This window comes from Rousettus aegyptiacus, unplaced genomic scaffold (genome assembly GCF_014176215.1).
Source record: "Rousettus aegyptiacus isolate mRouAeg1 unplaced genomic scaffold, mRouAeg1.p scaffold_m13_p_9, whole genome shotgun sequence".
Lineage (NCBI taxonomy): Eukaryota > Metazoa > Chordata > Mammalia > Chiroptera > Pteropodidae > Rousettus > Rousettus aegyptiacus.
The window spans coordinates 51240233-51258569 of record NW_023416312.1 but is presented as its reverse complement, the minus strand read 5'-3'; the positions used below and the strand labels follow the sequence as shown (position 1 = coordinate 51258569).

The window sequence follows — 18337 nt, the reverse complement described above, 5'->3', positions numbered from 1 at the left end:
CACGTGCACTAGAGAAAAATGTATAAGCAGCTGTTTTGGAATGGAAGGCTCTGTAAATGTCAATTATGTCCATTTGGTCTAATGTATTATTTAAGGATGTTATTTCCTTATTGATTTACGGTTTGAATGATCTGTCCATATCCAACAGCGAGATATTTAGGCCCCCTACTACAATAGTGTTTTAGTCTGTTTCTCCCTTTAGTTCTGTTAGTAATTGCTTTACATATATCGAGGCTCTCTGATTGGGAGTATAGATTTTAAGAAGTGTTATGTATTCTTGGTGAATGGTTCCCTTTACCATTACGAAGTGTCCCTCAGTGTCTTTCTTTACACTTTAATTTTGAAGTCTATTTCATCTGATATTAGTACTGCCACTCCTGCTTTTCTCTGAATGGCATTTGCTTGAAATATCATTTTCCACCCTTTCACTTTGAGTCTATATTTGTCTTTGGAACTGAGATGTGTCTTCTGGAGGCAACATATGGTTGGGATTTGTTTTTTGATACATTCTGCAACTCTGTGCCTTTTTATTGGTGAGTTCAGTCCATTTACATTTAGGGTGATTATTGAAATATAGGATCTTCTTATAGCCATTTTACTTTTGCTTTCTGGTAGCTTGGTGTTTCCATTGCTTTCTTGTTCTTTTGTTTATGATTTTTTTTTATTTTGGTTGGCTTTTGTGGGTTTTCCCTCTGGTCCTTCTACTTTTATGTTATACACTTTAGTTCTGAATGTTTGGCGTGTGGTTATCATTTACAAATATGTAAAGAATACACACACACACACACACACACACACATATATATAGTCATCAATTTTCTTCTTCACGTGCCTTATCTCTATTCCCCTTTGTGAATTTGGATCTTTGAATGTTCCCTTTTTAAGTAATTGTTATCTCAATTTGTCTCTATGTATGTTGAATGTTTGTTACTATCTTGCTATAGCAATTCTCTTACTATTTAAGGTTATAATGTCCTGTTCTTAGTAAGGGCTGCACTCCTCTGCTTCGATTTGCCTGAACATCACTTTATTACTAATTATGAAATTAAAAAAAAATTAGGTGATCTGCCCCCTTTCAGTATTTCCTGTAATGCAGGAATTGTAGTGGAGAATTCCCTCAATGTTTGTATGTCTAGAAAGGTCATAATTTCTACTTCATATCTAAGGGAGAGCTTAGCTGGATACATTATTCTAGGCTGGTAGTTCCTTTCCCTTAATAGTTTAAATATTTGATTCCATTTCTTTCTGGCTATAAGGTTTTCACTGGGAAGTCCAAGGATAACCTAATAGGTTTTTCTTTATAAGTTACCATTTTCTTCTCCCTGGATGCCCTAAGAATTCTGTCTTTGCCATTGATTTTTGATAATTTTAATACAATTTGTCTTGGTGAAGGCCTTTCTGGGTCAAGATAATTGGGTGTTCTGTTGACTTTTTGAATTCTAAGCTCCAGCTTATTCCTTAGATTTGGGGAATTCTCGTCAATTATTTGTTTGAAAATGCTTTCTAATCCCTTTTCCTTTTCCTCACCTTTGATAATGCTCATTATTTTTATGTTCCTTCTCTGTTGGTATAAGCTAGTTCTTGAATTTCTCTTTCATTATTTTTCATTCTTCAGTTTCTCTCTTCTTCCTTCTGATTTATTTCTAGATATCTGTCTTCAATATTTCTGATCCTTTCCTCTGTTTGGTCGACTCTATTTCCCAAGCTTGCTATTTCATTTTTCAACTCTTGAAGTGTGTTTTTTATCTCCAGAATATCTATTCTGTTCTTTTTTAGGGTATCAATCTCCTTGCTCTGCTTATTTATTTGCTTCTTCAATTCCTAAAATTGTTGATATGACTCGTTTCAGAACTCACTGAGTTTTTTTAGAAATACCATCCTAAATTCTCTGTCATTAAGGTTGCATATTTCCATGCCTGTAAGCTCATTTTCTGGAGAGTTTTCTCTTTCTTTCTGAGATGCCTTGTCACCTTGGTTGTTTCTCCACCTGGGCATTAACGGAAATGCATTCTCCTTTTTTGTTTCAGAAAGATTTACTATACAAAGGTTTCTCTTTAGCCTGTTGCAAAGAAAGCATTTTTTTTTTATTTTGGTTTCCAGTAAATGGCATCTAGGTCTCTTGGATCCCAGTCTACCACCTGACGTGGGGGGTTCTGACCTGTGGTAGCTCTTATGAGGTGATCCCAAGCTTAGACATGTTGATGTGTAGTTTGGGAGATTTTGTTGAATTTTAAATGTTCAACTTATTGTTGTTTTAGGGGGAGAGAGCTGGGGTCATCTCTCATTCTGCCATGTTTCCAAATATCCTTTTACTAAAAAGACTTTTAATAAGGTAATATAGTAAAAATTAGGACTGTCATGTCACATAGATTTTACCTTACTTTAGATTTAAAAATAATACTATAATGGTCACAAGATTAAAGAGCATCACTGATATATAGAAGTCTAGATGTATATTTGTAGGTCCCACCCCCCAAAAAATTAATTTCCACATGAGGTATACATTCATAAACTGTGATCGTTTTTAATATTCAACAAAATTAAAGACTTTAAATGTAACTTGAAATGTTAATAGAGCAATAAGAACACAGTGTACATATTTATATAAATATTTTCTATAAATATATTATGAGAAATTTTTATGATAGTTTTTGTCTACAGTTTGCAACATGTAGTATCTATCTTTTGCATGCATATGTATGCTTCATTTTGTTAAATTGTCTTTATTGGTGGTATAAATTGTTAAGTAGTAGATCAAGAAATAGAACCTATAGTTATTAATTTTTTATAATTAATTCTTCATTTTTGTGCAGGAACAGCAGTCAGTAAAGGACTTATCAAGTAGCTATTATGTTTTTTTATTGGATCTTGTGTCTGTAGATTTTCAGATGACTTGAGATGCAACAACTATAAATCTCTGTTGAACATTTGATTTTTACAAGTGTAAATAGAGTTTCTATTGGATTAAGAAAATTAGCTGAGACAGTGATTGATTTGATGGAACTTAGTTCTTCTTCATTTTTTCCTTATTCAATTCTTCATTCGGAGTTTGAGGAGGGGGGTATAATAAATAAGAAATAATATGTAGGTTATATCGCTGGGGAGTCCACTGCCAAACATTTCCTAATTGTAAGATTTTTGCTATACCGTGAGGTTCTTGAAGACATAGAACAAATCTTTCCCACTATATATACCCAGAGAATAACACATAATTTCAGAACTAGTAGGCACTCAATGGTATTTACTAAATAAAGAACTTAACCAATTTCAACTTTTCTTCATTTCCTTCCTTTTTAACATAAAATAAGTAGTAATGAAGTTTTATCTTTTTTTATGTGTATCTTTCATCAAGGCAATAGAAAACACTCTAAAATCCCTAGCTTTTTTGAATTGCCATTTGTTAAAATTGCTTTCCTAAGATATCCATTGAAATATATAAAGAGCCAGATGAAAGCTTGGGTCCTGTTGAAAAAGCATTCAAATGGAGTGTAATTGGTCAAGGAAACATTCTTGCTTTGTGTCACCTTGACTCTGCTTTGAAAGAAATGCTGCATATCATTGGTGAAGTAGTTCAGAAAGAAATAACGGCATAACTTCAGAGTCCCAGATTGTTTTTAAATGATAAATACTTTTGGTTGAGGTTAGAGCTGTCAGCTTTTAAAATGTTAAAATTTCTACTCCACTTTTTGCTCTCGTTCAATTCAATTTTGTCCTAAACTTAGGGTAAAGAGCCACAGCTGTCTTTACTTCTTAGAACTCAGAAACGAAGCGTATTCTTGCTAATTTTAATCTAGGTCAATTCAGGATAAAATATATCATTTGGTAATTTCCTTAGTGCCTCCTCAATTTCTGATGTATTCCTCAAACAATTAACAAATGAGAACTTCAGTTCTTGTTTAATGAGTCAGAATTTGGAAGATTGTTTTAATTCATTGCTTTAAAAAAAGTTTGCCTTTAGATAGAACATCCAACAATTAGATTGGTTACTATATGACTATTTTGTTGCTCAGTAATTACTATTTTGTCACACTTCCATTTTCTGTAAAGATAAGGAATTTATAGTAGTTTGTATTTCAATTATTTGTAAGAACCAGTATGATGACTGTAGTTCCACATAATTTGTCATCACTTTATAGAGAAATACAGCATCTTTTCTATGTAGTAAACAAAACTGCATACATTCTGGGGAAAAAAGTCAAGTGAAGGGGAACAGCATAGAATAGGGTAAAGATCCCTAGTGTGATTTAACATTTATATCTCTGCTTCACTTCCTACACAGGAAGCCCTCTCATAATTAAGGTTTGGGGCTAATTCATTTTTGCATCACAAGCACCCAGAAGTATCTGGCACATAATAGATTCACAAGGGATATTTCTTGAATAGGTTAAATAATGATCTCCCTACTTACCCGCTTATATTTTGTGAGCAGCTGCTATCTCACTATTTGTCTGTCTGATCCTTAATCTCTTCCTCTCAGTACCACCCAAACTTCCTTATGATATTGTGCTTGTTCATCTTACACCCATAACCTCTGATTTTGCATATGGTGATAAAGGCAGAACTCTCTATGATTGATTTATGTAGATATTACAGTTTGGTTTGGCTCCAGCATCAGTGACAGAAGCTGCCATCATTTTTCTGAATTTCTAGGACTTTTTCCAATGTCTTAAGTCATAGTGTAGTTCTAGAGATATCTCTGATGATTTGACGATTATGGTATGTGTAATCCAGTACTTCATGTCTGAATTTATTAGAATACAAACCTTCCATAAAAGACAGTTTTGTTGTTTTAAAATTTAACAACAAATCAAAAATATAAAGTTTCTGTATATGTGAGTGCATTATTATAAAGCTATATGCAAAGTTTAATTGGTAGCCTGGAAAAAGAATCAGCTGCCAAGGAGACTCAGGAAAATCTTCACAGGGGAATTGTCACATGATTTGGGGCTTAGTAGGTGAATAGAAATCTTCCAGTTGGAGGAGGGAGTCAAAGGGAATATAGGTAGAGAAAAACACAGGTAAAAAGAAGGGGACATGAAGAAGCGCTCAGGCTGTAGGGACTAGGTTTAATGAGTTCTGCTAGAGCTCTTGGTGCATGTTGTAGAGGAAGGAGGTTAAGAAAAAGTCTAAGTGACTAAAAAAGTAGATTATAATCAGATAATGAAATTTATCATCTGCCATGCTAAAGAGTCTGGATATTATTCTGCATTCAACAGAAATGTCATAAAGAAGATTTATAAAGAATAATATGATCAGAAGGTTTTTTAGAATGTTATATCTGTAGAAAGGGTTTAGCAGTTATTTGATAGGGAAGACTGAAGGAATAAAGAAGGAAATACTAATTAGGAGGTTGGGTTACAGTAGTCTAGACAAGTATTACAAATCCAAATGCATTTAAAGGCCTGGCAAATAATGCACATGTAAAGCCGGACTCCATCACCCCCAGCATTGAGTTAAAGGAAAAATAAATAAACAAGTATCTTGGCTCAGTAACACTTAAGATAGAATTTGGTTTAGAAATGCCAACTTTTTTTTATATCATATGCAGGAGAAAGGATGATTACATTTTGAATTATGGAATGGAGAAATGAAAAAAAACATTAAATTACAGATCTATTTGAGTAGTTAGAACTGTTTCAGCTATTCTTGAATTACTAGGATACACACTAAAAATTCCACATGTGTTCACTAACTGCATCCTGTAACAAGTAAGGATAAAGTAAGAGAGAAAACTGCCTCTTGTGCTCTGCCAGTGAAAAAAAATATGCATACATATTTACAGGTATATAAATCAATGTCGCTTTTTATACATATGGATACTATAGTTTGGTCCTAACAGTACAGAAAATTTCCTACCCATAGTAAAAGGTTGGTTTATTTTTTATATTATCTTTTTTGTAAGGTGGACAGTGGCTAGATTAAGCACCTAACAACAACAACAACAAACAAAACAAACAAACAAAAATTATATGCTATAGTAGTGACACAGGATAAAATGACTATATATATAGCACCTGGTCTTCCGAAGTGGTCTCCCATCCAAGTAGTAACCAGGCCCAACCCTGCTTAGATTCTGAGATTAGGTGAGATTGGGCATGTTCAGGGTGGCATGGCCATTGACTATATAATTAAGTGATATTCAATAGCAATTCAGCTATAACTGTGTACAGTTATTCCTTTTGCTCCAATAATCTATACGTAAGTGGACATGTTATCTGCAACCATAGTATGGCAAGAAAGATTGCAGTCATGGAATATACTTAGGCTTGGAGTGAGGAAAATGTAAATAAGGAAATAGAGAGACTTGATCCTAAAGATTAAATAATATCTGGACAAAAAAAGAATTCTAATAGATAATAAAAATAATGAATTGAATACAGGTGGTTATCTCAAAACCAAAGTGGAACATTAAAATGTTTTTACCCACTTAAACTAACTTGCTCATAAATTATTGCTGAGGAAATATAAATAAATATTACCTTAAAAACTATGTGATTTAAAAAAAAACACCTTATGCAATTATGATACATTTAAGCAGGCAATTAAGGTTTATTTCTTGGTTTCAAAAATGACTATAATTTACATGTTTCACTTGCATGAATATAGTATGTATCAGATATGCCAGGTGATTAATGAATAGGTTAATTGGACAAGTGGTTAGATAGCATAATAGAAAGAATAGCGAACTTTATAACAAAACAGCAGTATGACATCTTAAAAATTTCAAAAAATATGTTAATAAAAATATATATATGAATATGTATACATATGAATGAAAATACCTGTGCCTTCAAAATTACATTTGATTATTTTCTCTGTGTCAATGCAAAAAAAAAAATGTGTAATATCCAGGGGTCACAAATTCAAAAGCCTCCAAGAGCCAAGCAAATATAAGTATATGAAGAGTCTCAAATATGAGAAAATATGATATACAGGGTGTGTGGTCAATAGAATACATGTTAAATTCTTCTTTTCTAACATCACTTGTCAAAGACCATCTTGATCAAGATGGTGGAGTAAGTCAATGCTGTGCTTGCCTTCTCTCATGACTACATCATAATTACAACTAAATTATAAAACACTCAACCTGGAGAACCGTCTAAAGATCAGTTGAATAGAACTCCTATAAATAAAGATAGAAAGGTGTAGCCATGTCAAGACAGTAGAGGGGTAGAGACTCAAAATGGGCTGGCCTCACACTCATATGTGGCACCTAAGAATCAGCAGGGATATCTCAGCTGCAGGGGTTTCCCCTGAGGACCAAGGAGTTCTAGTCCCACACCAGGCTCCCCAGCCCAAGGCTCCAGTTCCAGGAAGAAAAGTTTCTACAACTTCTGGATGAAAACCAGTGGATATTGTGGCTCAGAAAGATGAAGAGCAGCTGAAATACCAGGTGCTTCTCTTAAAGGGCCCATGCACAGATTCAGTTGTCCACAAACACTCACCCAAAGCTCCAGCGAAAGAATAGCAGTTTGAAAGGTGCCAAAGATGTTTGGAGAAAAACTGAATTGTGTGGCTACAGGGTGAGGTCTGGAGGGTCAGCTGCCAATGCTCCTGTGTTGAGTCCACCTGCAATGTGACCTTGAGGTGAGTCCAAAATCTGAATCTGTATTAACCTGGTGAACACAGCTATCCCCACCCTGATGACTCCCTGAGACCCTGCCTCACCCACTTTTCACATCTTTGGAGGCTCTTTCAGCAACAAGGAACCAGCCTCAGCCTGATCTCCAGCATTTCTTAAAATCTCTCAAAGGTCCACAGAACCTAAACAGGCAGTGACTAGAGTCAGTGTGCCCTGTGCCTCTCACTGAGCAACCACAGACCAGGCCCTAGTGCCAAATATAAATCTGCATCAGCCTGGTGAACACCACCAGCCCCACCCCGGTGACTCCCTGAGACTCCAACCTACTCAACCGGAGCACTGACTGAGGCTCTTTCAATGGCGATATTATACAAATAGCCAGTAGGTAATGATTGGCCTCAGTGCGCACTCTGCCTCTGGCTGAGCAACCCCAGGCCCAGTACTGGTGACAGTGGGCCTCAGGTCTTAGCATGGCCTTCTTCACACACCTGTGGGCTCCAAATGGCAGCAATCAACTGCAGATCACTTTGTAGCTTCACACCAGGTGGCCCCAGGCTGGGCACAGGCAGCGGTTGAGCTTACACTGCACTACAGCTCCTCCAAAGAAGCTCCAGAACCAACACACCTGGTGGCTGTTTTCAGCCTACAACAGAGCAGTACGAATTTAACGCCACAAATGGCACACCCAAAAGGTGGACTCAGCAGGCAACAGAGCCCCGCTGTGGTAAATCCCGCTCTGCGGGGTCAAACCATGAAAAATAGCTTGTACACTATAGTTGTGGCCAATCCACACAGCCAGTCAGTCTCAGAGTCAACCTTGCCCACTGACATGCTGCAGCAATCAAAGCTCAACTAAAACAGAAAGGCATATATAACCAACACAAGGGGCTCTCCTGGAGCATGCAGCTCAGGTGATCATGAAGACTGTACCACTGAGCCCCACAGGATACCTAATACATAAAGCTACCCTAAAAAGACTGGAAGACATAGCAGATCTACCTAATACATAGAAACAAACATAGAGACAGCCAAAATGAGACCAAAAAAAAATCTCAAATGAAAGAAAAAGAGAAAATTCCATAAAAGAACTAAACAAAATGAAGGCAAGCGATCTACCAGGTACAGAGTTCAAAACACTGTTTATAAGGATGCTGAATAAACTTAGAGGAAGAATAGATGAACTCAGTGAGAATTTCAACAAAGAAATAGTAAACATAAAAGAAGACATAGAAACCATTAAAAAATACCTGTCAGAAATGAAAAACAAAATAACCAAAAATGAAGAATACATTGCAAGAAATCAACAACACATTAGATGAAGCAGAGGATAAGACCAGCAATTCAAAACACAAAGTAGCAGAAAACATCCAATGGAACAGGAGAAAAATAAAATATAAAGGAGAATAATTTAAGGGACCTCTGGGACAACATCAAGCATGAAAACATAGGGGTACCATAAGGAAGAGAAAGAACAAGAAATAGAAAACCTATTTGAAGAAATAATGACTGGAAACTTCCCTAAATTAGTGGAAAAAAAAATAGACATACAAGCCCAGGAAGCACAGAGTCCTAAATAAAATGAATCCAAAGAGGGTCACACCAAGATGTATTGTAATTGAAATTCCAAAAGTAAAAGACAAAGAGAGAATATTAAAAGCAGCAAGAGAAAAACAGTTACCTACAAAGGGGCCTCCATAAGACTCAGCTGATTTCACAACAGAAACTTTACAGGCCAGAAGGGATTGGCAGGAAATATTCAGTGAGAAAAAGCAAAGACTAACAACTGAGACTACTCTACCAAGCAAGGCTATCCCTTAAAATTGAAAGAAAGATAAAACGCTTCTCGGGCAAGAAAAATCTAAAGGAATTCATCACCTCCAAGCCAGTAATACAAGAAACGTTAAAGGGACTTCTTTAAGAAGAAGAAAAAAATTATGAATAATAAAATGGTAAAACTACATACCTATTGATAATTACTCTCAATATAAGTGGAGTAAATGTTCTAATCAAAAGAGATAGGGTAGTTGAATAGATAAGAAAACAATACCCATGCATATGCTGCCTACAAGAGACTCACTTCAGATCAAAAGACACAGATAGACAAAAAGTAAAGGGATGGAAAAAGATATTTCATGCAAATAGAAACCAAAAAAAAAAAGCAGAGGTAACAATACTTACGTCAGACAAAACAGACTTTAAAACAAATGCTATATTAAGAAGCAAAGATTTCATAACGATTAAGGGATTAATCCAACAAGAGGATATAATCCTTGTAAAAATCTATGCACCCAATGTAGTAGCACCAAATATATACAACAAATATTGGTGGATGTAAAAGTAGAGATCTATAGTATTACAGTAATTGTAGGGAACAGTAACACCACATTGACATCAATGGAGAGATCGTTCAGACAGAAAATTAACAAAGAAACAGCAGCCTTAAATGATATATTAGACTAGATGGATTTAATTGATATTTTTAGCACATTTTATCCCAAAGAATCAGAATACACATTCTTTTCAGGCACACATAGAACATTTTCCAGGATAGACCACATATTAGGCCAGAAAAGAAGTCTCAATAAATTTAAAAAGATTGAAATAATATCGAGCATCTTCTCTGATGACATTGGTATGAAACGAAAAATCAATTGCAAGAAGAAAACTAAAAAACACACAAACATATGTCAACTAAATAATCATGCTACTAAATAATCAATGCCTTAACATTCAAGAAAGAAATCAAAAGATACCTTGAGACAAATAAAAACCAAAACACAACAACCCTAAATCTATGGGACACAGCAAAAGCGTTATTAAGAGGGAAACTCATAGTACTACAGGACTACCTCAAGAAACAATAAAAATCTCAAGTAAACTATATAACCATACACCTAAAGAACAAGAAAAAAAACATCAAACAAAACCCAAAATGAATAGAAATAAGGAAATAGGGAAGATAAGAAAGGAAATAAATGAAATAAAATCTAAAAACAATGCAAATGATTAATGAAATCAAGAGCAGGTTCTTTGGAAAAATAAACAAAATTGATAAACCTTTAAGGAGACTCATCATGATAAAAAGAGAGTGGACCCAAATAAAATATGAAACAAAAGAGAAGTGAAACCTGACACTAGAGAAATACAAAAAAAATTAAGAAAATATTATTAACAACTACATGCCAACAAATTAGGCAATCTGGAAGAAATTGATAAATTCCTAGAAATATACACTCTTCCAAGATGGAATCAAGAAGAAACAGAAAATCTGAACAGATCAATAACTAACTACTAATGAAATCAAATCAGTAATCAAAAAACTCCCAACAAATAAAAGTCCTGTACTAAATAGCTTCACAAGTGAATTTTACTAACCAAAGGAGACATAACACCAATCCTTCTCAAACTATCCCCCCAAAATTCAAGAAGATGGAAGACTCTCAAGCTCATTTTATGGTGCCATCATTACCCTGATTCCAAAACCAGACAAAGACATCACATAAAAGAAAAAAAATATAAGCTGGTATTCCTGATGAACATAGATGGAAAAATCTTCAACAAAATACTAACATACATAATTCAGCAGTACCTTGAAAAAATCATACACTATGATCAATGGGGATTTATTGCTGAGAATCAAGTTTCATCCAATATTTGCAAATCAGTTAACATTATATACCACATAAACAAAATGTAGGACAAACTCCATAAAATCATATCAACAAATGCAGAAAAAGCATTGCATTTGACAAAATTCAGCAAATATTTATGATAAAAGTTCTCAGTAAAGTGGAAATAGAGGGGAGCATACCTCAACATTATAAAGGCCATATGTAACAAACACACAGCTAATATCACACTCAATGGGGAAAAGCTAGAATTGTTTTCCTTAAAATCGGGAACAAGACAAGGATGTACACTTTCACCACATTTATTGAATGTACTGTTAGAAGTCCTAGCCACAGCAATCAGACAAGAAAAGGAAATTTTAAACACCTAAATTTGTAAAGGAAGAAGCAAAACTGTCATTATTTTCAGGTGACATTACTTTTATATAGAGGACTCTAAGGATTCCACCAAAAAAACTGTTAGAACTGATAAATGAATTCAGTAAAGTAGCAGGATGCAAACTTAATATTCAGCAATTAGTTCTATTTCTATACATCAATAACAAACTATCAGAAAGAGAAATTATGAAAACAATCCCATTTATAATTGCATCAAAAAAGATACCTAAGAATAAATTTAACCAAGTAGATAAATGAACAGTACTCAGAAATGTGTAGAAGAAAGAAATTGAAGAAGATATAAATAGATGTAAGCATATATTGTGCTCATGGATAGGAAGAATTAACATCATTAAAATGTCCATTCTACCCAAAGCAATCTATAGATTCAATGGAATCTCTATCAAAATAACAACGGCATTGTTCACAGAACTAACACAAATAATCATAAAAATTTTTATGGGACCAAAAAGATCCTGAGTAGCCATAGCAATCTAGAGAAAGAAGAGCAATGCTGAAGGCATCATACTACCTGATATCAAACTATGCTACAAGGCTATAGTATTCAAAGCAGCATGCTGCTAGCATAAAAACAGACACATAAATTAATGCAACAGAAGAGAGAATCCAGAAATAAATCTATATCTATATGGTCAATTAATCTATGACAAAGGAGTCAAGAATACACAATGGGGTAAGCACAGTCTATTCAATAAATGGTTTTGGGAAACTGGACAAATACATGCAAAAAATGAAACTAGACCACATTCTTAAACCACATACATGAATAAATTTAAAATGGATTAAAGACATAATTATAAGACCCCAAACCATAGAACTCCTAGGGGAAAACATAGGCAGTAAACTCTCTGAAATTGCTTTTAGTTATTTTTTTCTGATTTATCTCCTCAGGCAAGGAAAACAAAAGAAAAAATAAATGAAATTACATCAAACTAAAAATGTTTTGCACAACAAAGGGAACCATCAACAAAACAAAAAGACAACCTACTGAATGGAAGAAGATAAGAGATTAATATGCAAAATTTATTTAAAAATCATACAACTGAACACCAAAAAAAAAAAAAGAAAACAAAAATAATCTAATTAAAATATGAGCAGAGGACGTGAATAGAAATTTCTCCCAAGAGGGCAAACAGATGGCGAATAGACATATAGAAAGATGTTCAAGGTCAGTAATCATTGGAGAAATGCAAATTAAAACCACAATGAGATATCATCTCACATCTATCAAAATGGCTATCATCAATAAATCAACAAGCAGGTATTGATGACGTTGTGAAGAAAAGGGAATCATCATGCATTGTTGGTAGGATTAAAAATGGTGCAGCCACTATGGAAAACAGTTGGAAGTTCCTCAAAAAATTAAAAATTGAACTACTGTATGACCAAGCAATCCCACTTCTGGGTCTTTATCTAAAGAAATCCAAAACACTAATTTGAAAAGATACATGCATCCTTATATTTATTTCAGCATTATTTACAATAGCCAAGATATGGAAGCAACCTAAGTGTTCATCAATACATGACTGGATAAAGAAGATATGGTGCATATATAAAATGAAATGAATATTTGTCAGCCATAAAAAAATAATGTAATCTTATCATTTGCAACAACATCAATGGACCTAGAAGGTATTATGTTAAGTGAAATAAATCAGACAGAGGAAGACAAGTACCATATGATTTAACTTGTATATGGAATCTAAAAAAAAATTTAAAAACATAAATGAGCAAAGAAAACAAAGAGACTCACGGATACAGAGAAGAAACTGATGACTGCTATATGGAAGGAGGATTGGGGAACTGGTTGAAAAAGGAGAAGGGATTAAGAAGTAAAAATTAGTAGTTATAAAATAGTCATGGGGATGTAAAGTACAGTATAGGGAATATGGTCCATAATATTGTAGTAACTATGTATGATACCTGGGGATCCCGTCATAAATGATGTAAAAGTCTAACCACTATTTTGTACACTTACAGTATATATAATATTGAATGTGAAATGTAACTGAAAAAATATTATAAAAATAAAAAAGTTAAATTAAAAACATTATAAAACGAACAGAAAAAGCAAAATTTTGACCAGATTTGGTTATCGGGCCATAAGATTGTGATCTTTCAACACTATCATTAATGCCATAAAGGTGTCTTTTTTCACTTGGGTAGTCACATTGTTTCTCACAAGTCAGTAAACTATTTTATCAATGGTCAATTTATTTTTAATTTTATTCGATGTATCGACATTGTTTAATCTAGTGGATCACTCCCTTCTCTTTGATAGCTTTATTCACCTGGTTCCTATGACATAACACACTCAGATTTCCCTCTTATCTTTGAAGCAACTCTTCAGTCTCCTTGACTAGTTCTTCCTCTTTTCCCAGATCTCCAAAAGTTTGATTACTCTAACTTTCCTTCCCATATGTATCTACACGTTCATTCCTTTGGCGATATCCAGTCTCACATCTCTAAATAACAACAACATGATGACAACCACCAGATGTATATTTCCAGCTCAGACCTCTCTCTCAAACTCCAGATCCTTCTATCCAACTGCCCATTTAATGTATCACATAGATGTCCGACAGACGTCTCAAACTTAGGTTGTATCAAACTGATTTCTTCCACAAACTTGCCCCATTTTCATTCTTTCTAATCTCAGTTAATAGTAAGTATTACTTCAGTTACTGAAGCCAAAAATCTTGGTGTTATCTTGACATCTTTATTTTTCTCATATCATACACCTTAATATGTCAGAGAATCATCCTAGTTTTACTTTCAAATCAATACAGAATCTGACCATATTTCACCACTTTTACTATTTCCATCCTGTTCCAAGCCACTATTCTCTTTCTTGGGGATTACTGCAATAGGTGTCTACTTGCACCATCATCCCCCATTTATACTATTCTCAACAATGCAGCCAGACTGATCCCTTTAAAATCCAAGTAAAATCATTTCACTCCTCTAGTAAAAACCTACCATGGCTGTTCTACTGAGTAAGCCATTGTCCTCACAGTAGCTTTTTACAAGACCCATCAAGATTTCTCCCCTGCCACCATCAATATCACCTCTCTCCATGTCCTTTTCTAATATTCTTCCTTAGTTTAAGCCACTTTAGCCACATTGACCTCCTTAGAGTTCCTTGAACATACTTGTCATGTTTTTATGTAAGAACCTAATTATTTCTTCTGGGCAGAAAATTCTTCCCTTGGATATTACTTGAAAAAGTCCCTCACCATAGTTAGTATTTGCTCAAATATCTCAATGAGTCAAACCCTGACCACTTGCAAAATTGCTATCACCTCAAGCCCTGGAACTCCTAATCCCATTTACATTTCTCCAAAAAGGATATCACTTTTTAATAATTTATACAGAATAGTAATTTGATTAGCATATAATATTTTCTCTCCCCTAGATCGAAAATACTATGAGGGCAGTCATCTTTTATTGTTGTGTGGTTCACAACATATTATTGCGAGCACCTAGAAGAATGTCTGGAACACAAACACTTAGTAGATATATGTTGTAGCTTATTAAATTATCAGAAAAGACAATTTGTAAGGTGTTTCAATTCAATTTTTAGTCTTGATGTCATTTTTACAATTATCAATACAAAACGAAATAAAAATGAAGGATGACTGTTAAATACTTCCTATGTGTTAGTCACTGTGCTAAGACATTTAAATATATACTCACACATATCTCCATTTAATCCTCATGATAATCAAGTCAAAACGGTATAATGGGCCCTATTTTCAATGACAAAACCAAAGTCGTATAACTTGTGAGTAGCATAATAAAGTTTTGCACCAACTGTCACTTAACACAAAATCTATGATGCTCAAAAAAGGACTTTTATGTCATATTTTTTTAAGAAATTACTATATAAATATCAAATAAACCATAAAGAGTTAAGGATAACTGGCTATGAGATTGAGCTACAATTAATTAATGTCATCCATATACATTTTAACATTTTTTAAAGATTTGCCCATGCTATAGAAAAAAAAATATATTTTTTATATTTATAGGTCTTCTCCCCCTAGAAAATTGAGAATAAACCAATAAAATAAAAATGGATAATATCCCTAATACAAAAGCTTCACAAAATACATATTAACCTTATTTTGTTAAAGTATAGTTTACATGTAGATAACACTTCATCTATGGCTGATATAGAGTATGTAAAAATATACTAGAAACAGTAAAACAAGTTTTCTTCCAGTTTTACTTAAATTTTTAATGCTAAAATTGAACAGATCAGCTATTTGAAGAAATATCAATGGCTTATGTGACAGCTTCTGTTCACTGTCAGAATTCTGCCAACTAGTTTTTAGAACAAGAAAAAAACGTATTGCTTAAGAGGTTAATACATTAAATCTAAAAGACAGATTGTTCATTAAAGGTGAGGTATCCGTTTTCAAGAAGAGAACAGCTGTGTTATCATTAGAGGTAAAGCTCTCATGATCATAGGGCCACTTAGATCAGAAATTCAGCCAGTTTTACTCCAGTGTACAATTTGTGTTCCAGACTGGATTTGTTGTCTGTGGGCTGACAAAACTCCCTAGGTCAGAGCTTATTTACATGCTGAAACCTGAGTAACATGTTCATACAGACATAAATGTTTACAAAGCCCCCCTCAACAACAGAAGTCAGTGTCCTTTCCAACCTTGCTAAAACACGAAGATGCACTGAGTAAGCTTAATTGAATTGTTTTGTTTTATCAAAGTATAAAAAGTTGTTCAGTTTCTTCTCTTTGTAATAATTGTAACCTCAGGCTCTCACAAATGAATTTGCTGCTCCCTTTGAAGAAAAAGATCAAGAAAAATTCCCCGAGTGCAAAATCAAAAAGAAAAGAAAGCTTTCTTTGCTTACTTGAACCATATATCATGTCTTACTGTTGCTTTAATGTTTTCTTAAATAATGAAAATAAGGACGGAGCAGGTAGTTATGCTTTTTTCTCCCTTACCAATTCTTCTAAGAAAACAAATTTATGAAAATTTCAGTGTTTTTTTCAATTATGATAATACTAAGTAGCACTGGCATGACATTACAGTTTATAGTGCTTTGCACCTTCACTTGTAGTCAGATTTAACAATCCATTCAAAATTTGAAAGTGAGTGTTGGGAAGCTTATGGGGTCAAATGGTGTTAGGTGCATTTACTATATTACATAATTTTACTTTCAATAAAGTAGGTATCTTTATATCCCAGTGTTTAGATGCAGAAGTTAATCACAGGAAATCAAATAAATCACACAGTACCCCATAAATAATAAGAGAAAGAAGTAAGAATCATACCCTCATAAGTCTATGCTACTTCTAAAAGGTATTCTCAATTGCATGTATAAATTAGGCACCTTCTTCCGTTTTGTTTATCTCTGACCCAAGGGTAATTTACTGTGCAGCATGATTTATGGCACTTGATGCTTTTGAAAAGCAGAATAATCAGAACTGCCTTTATTCAGTGCCTTCTAGGTACTGCATTATGAACTTTATTTGCCCAATTATTAATTTCACTAAAACCATGCAAGATAGGCATCATTACACCTATTTTACGGGTGCAGAAACTGAATTTCAGTGAGGTTAAAAAAATTATCTCAGATCACAGAATAAAAACTAAATTCCAGGCCTTTCTCTTTCCATCAGGCTATACTGCCAAACAAAATGACCCTTCTTTGATCATCCTCACTACCTGTATGCTTAGTGAATTCCAAATGATGGGTCTTGAATTTTCTAATGTGATGCTATGTTTTAAAACAATCATGACTACTTTATATCTAAGAAGATATTATTTTCCAAGAAATGAACATAAAATGAGCAAAGTCTTGATTGGATAATAATTCTGCATTGCAAATTGGTACAGGGAAAGCTGTTTTAACATGTGGATATATTTATAAACGTTGCCCTTGGACTTGCAAAGTATCCTTCTCTGGAGTAAAAAAAAATATGCAAATATAATGAAGCTACCTTTACTAAGGTGACCACTTTTTAACCAATCATTTTTTTATACCAACTACATTCCCTGGAATAATAATGAGAGACTGCATATTATAGAATTATGATGTATAGTATTTTAATTAAAAGATGTATCACTAAATATTTAAACATTCTGTATCTGCCAGAACCTACAACCATTATGCAAATGAAAGGAAGCAGGGAAAGAAAATCCAGATCTTTTCTGTTTATATTTTAATTAGATTTTGAAAGCTTATTACTAAACTGAAGATTTTACAATATCTATCGGACATAATAAGTTCAGGCATGTCATTTTTTTAGTTCTAAGTGGCATTAAATTTCACCAAAAATTTAATTATTAAAGTTTTATAATACCATGGTATACATATATGTTGTTTTTGAACTCACAAAGTACAACTGAACAAGATCATCCATTTTTAGATTTATAACAATATGGTGTCATAAATCACAATGTTTTATTGTAATATTTCAATGTGGAATGAGGAACTAGATGCTTTCATATCGGTAAGGTTTTCTGGAGTTGAAAATAACACTTCTTAAAAGGTATACATGGATTAAAAGGAAACATGGAGGAGTGAGAGACATCTCCAGATCTCTCCCCTTGAAACAATAAGCCTAACATCTAAAACTCAACAAAAAATCCCAAAACTACATATCAGAATATCTGAGGATGTAATCTGCGCATAAGAGCTACCAAAAGTTAGAACCCCAGGTGTTGGGTGGTGGACTGGGAGTAATACAGAAGTTCTT

At 33.8% G+C, this 18337-nt stretch overlaps 1 protein-coding gene and 1 pseudogene across 9 annotated transcripts in view; both read right to left on the bottom strand.

The window, feature by feature from the left end:
- Window positions 1-18337, bottom strand: part of PCDH11X (protocadherin 11 X-linked) — an 802247-nt gene that overhangs the window by 590263 nt on the left and 193647 nt on the right. The window lies entirely within an intron of this gene.
- Window positions 6003-6121, bottom strand: LOC118608015 (annotated as a pseudogene).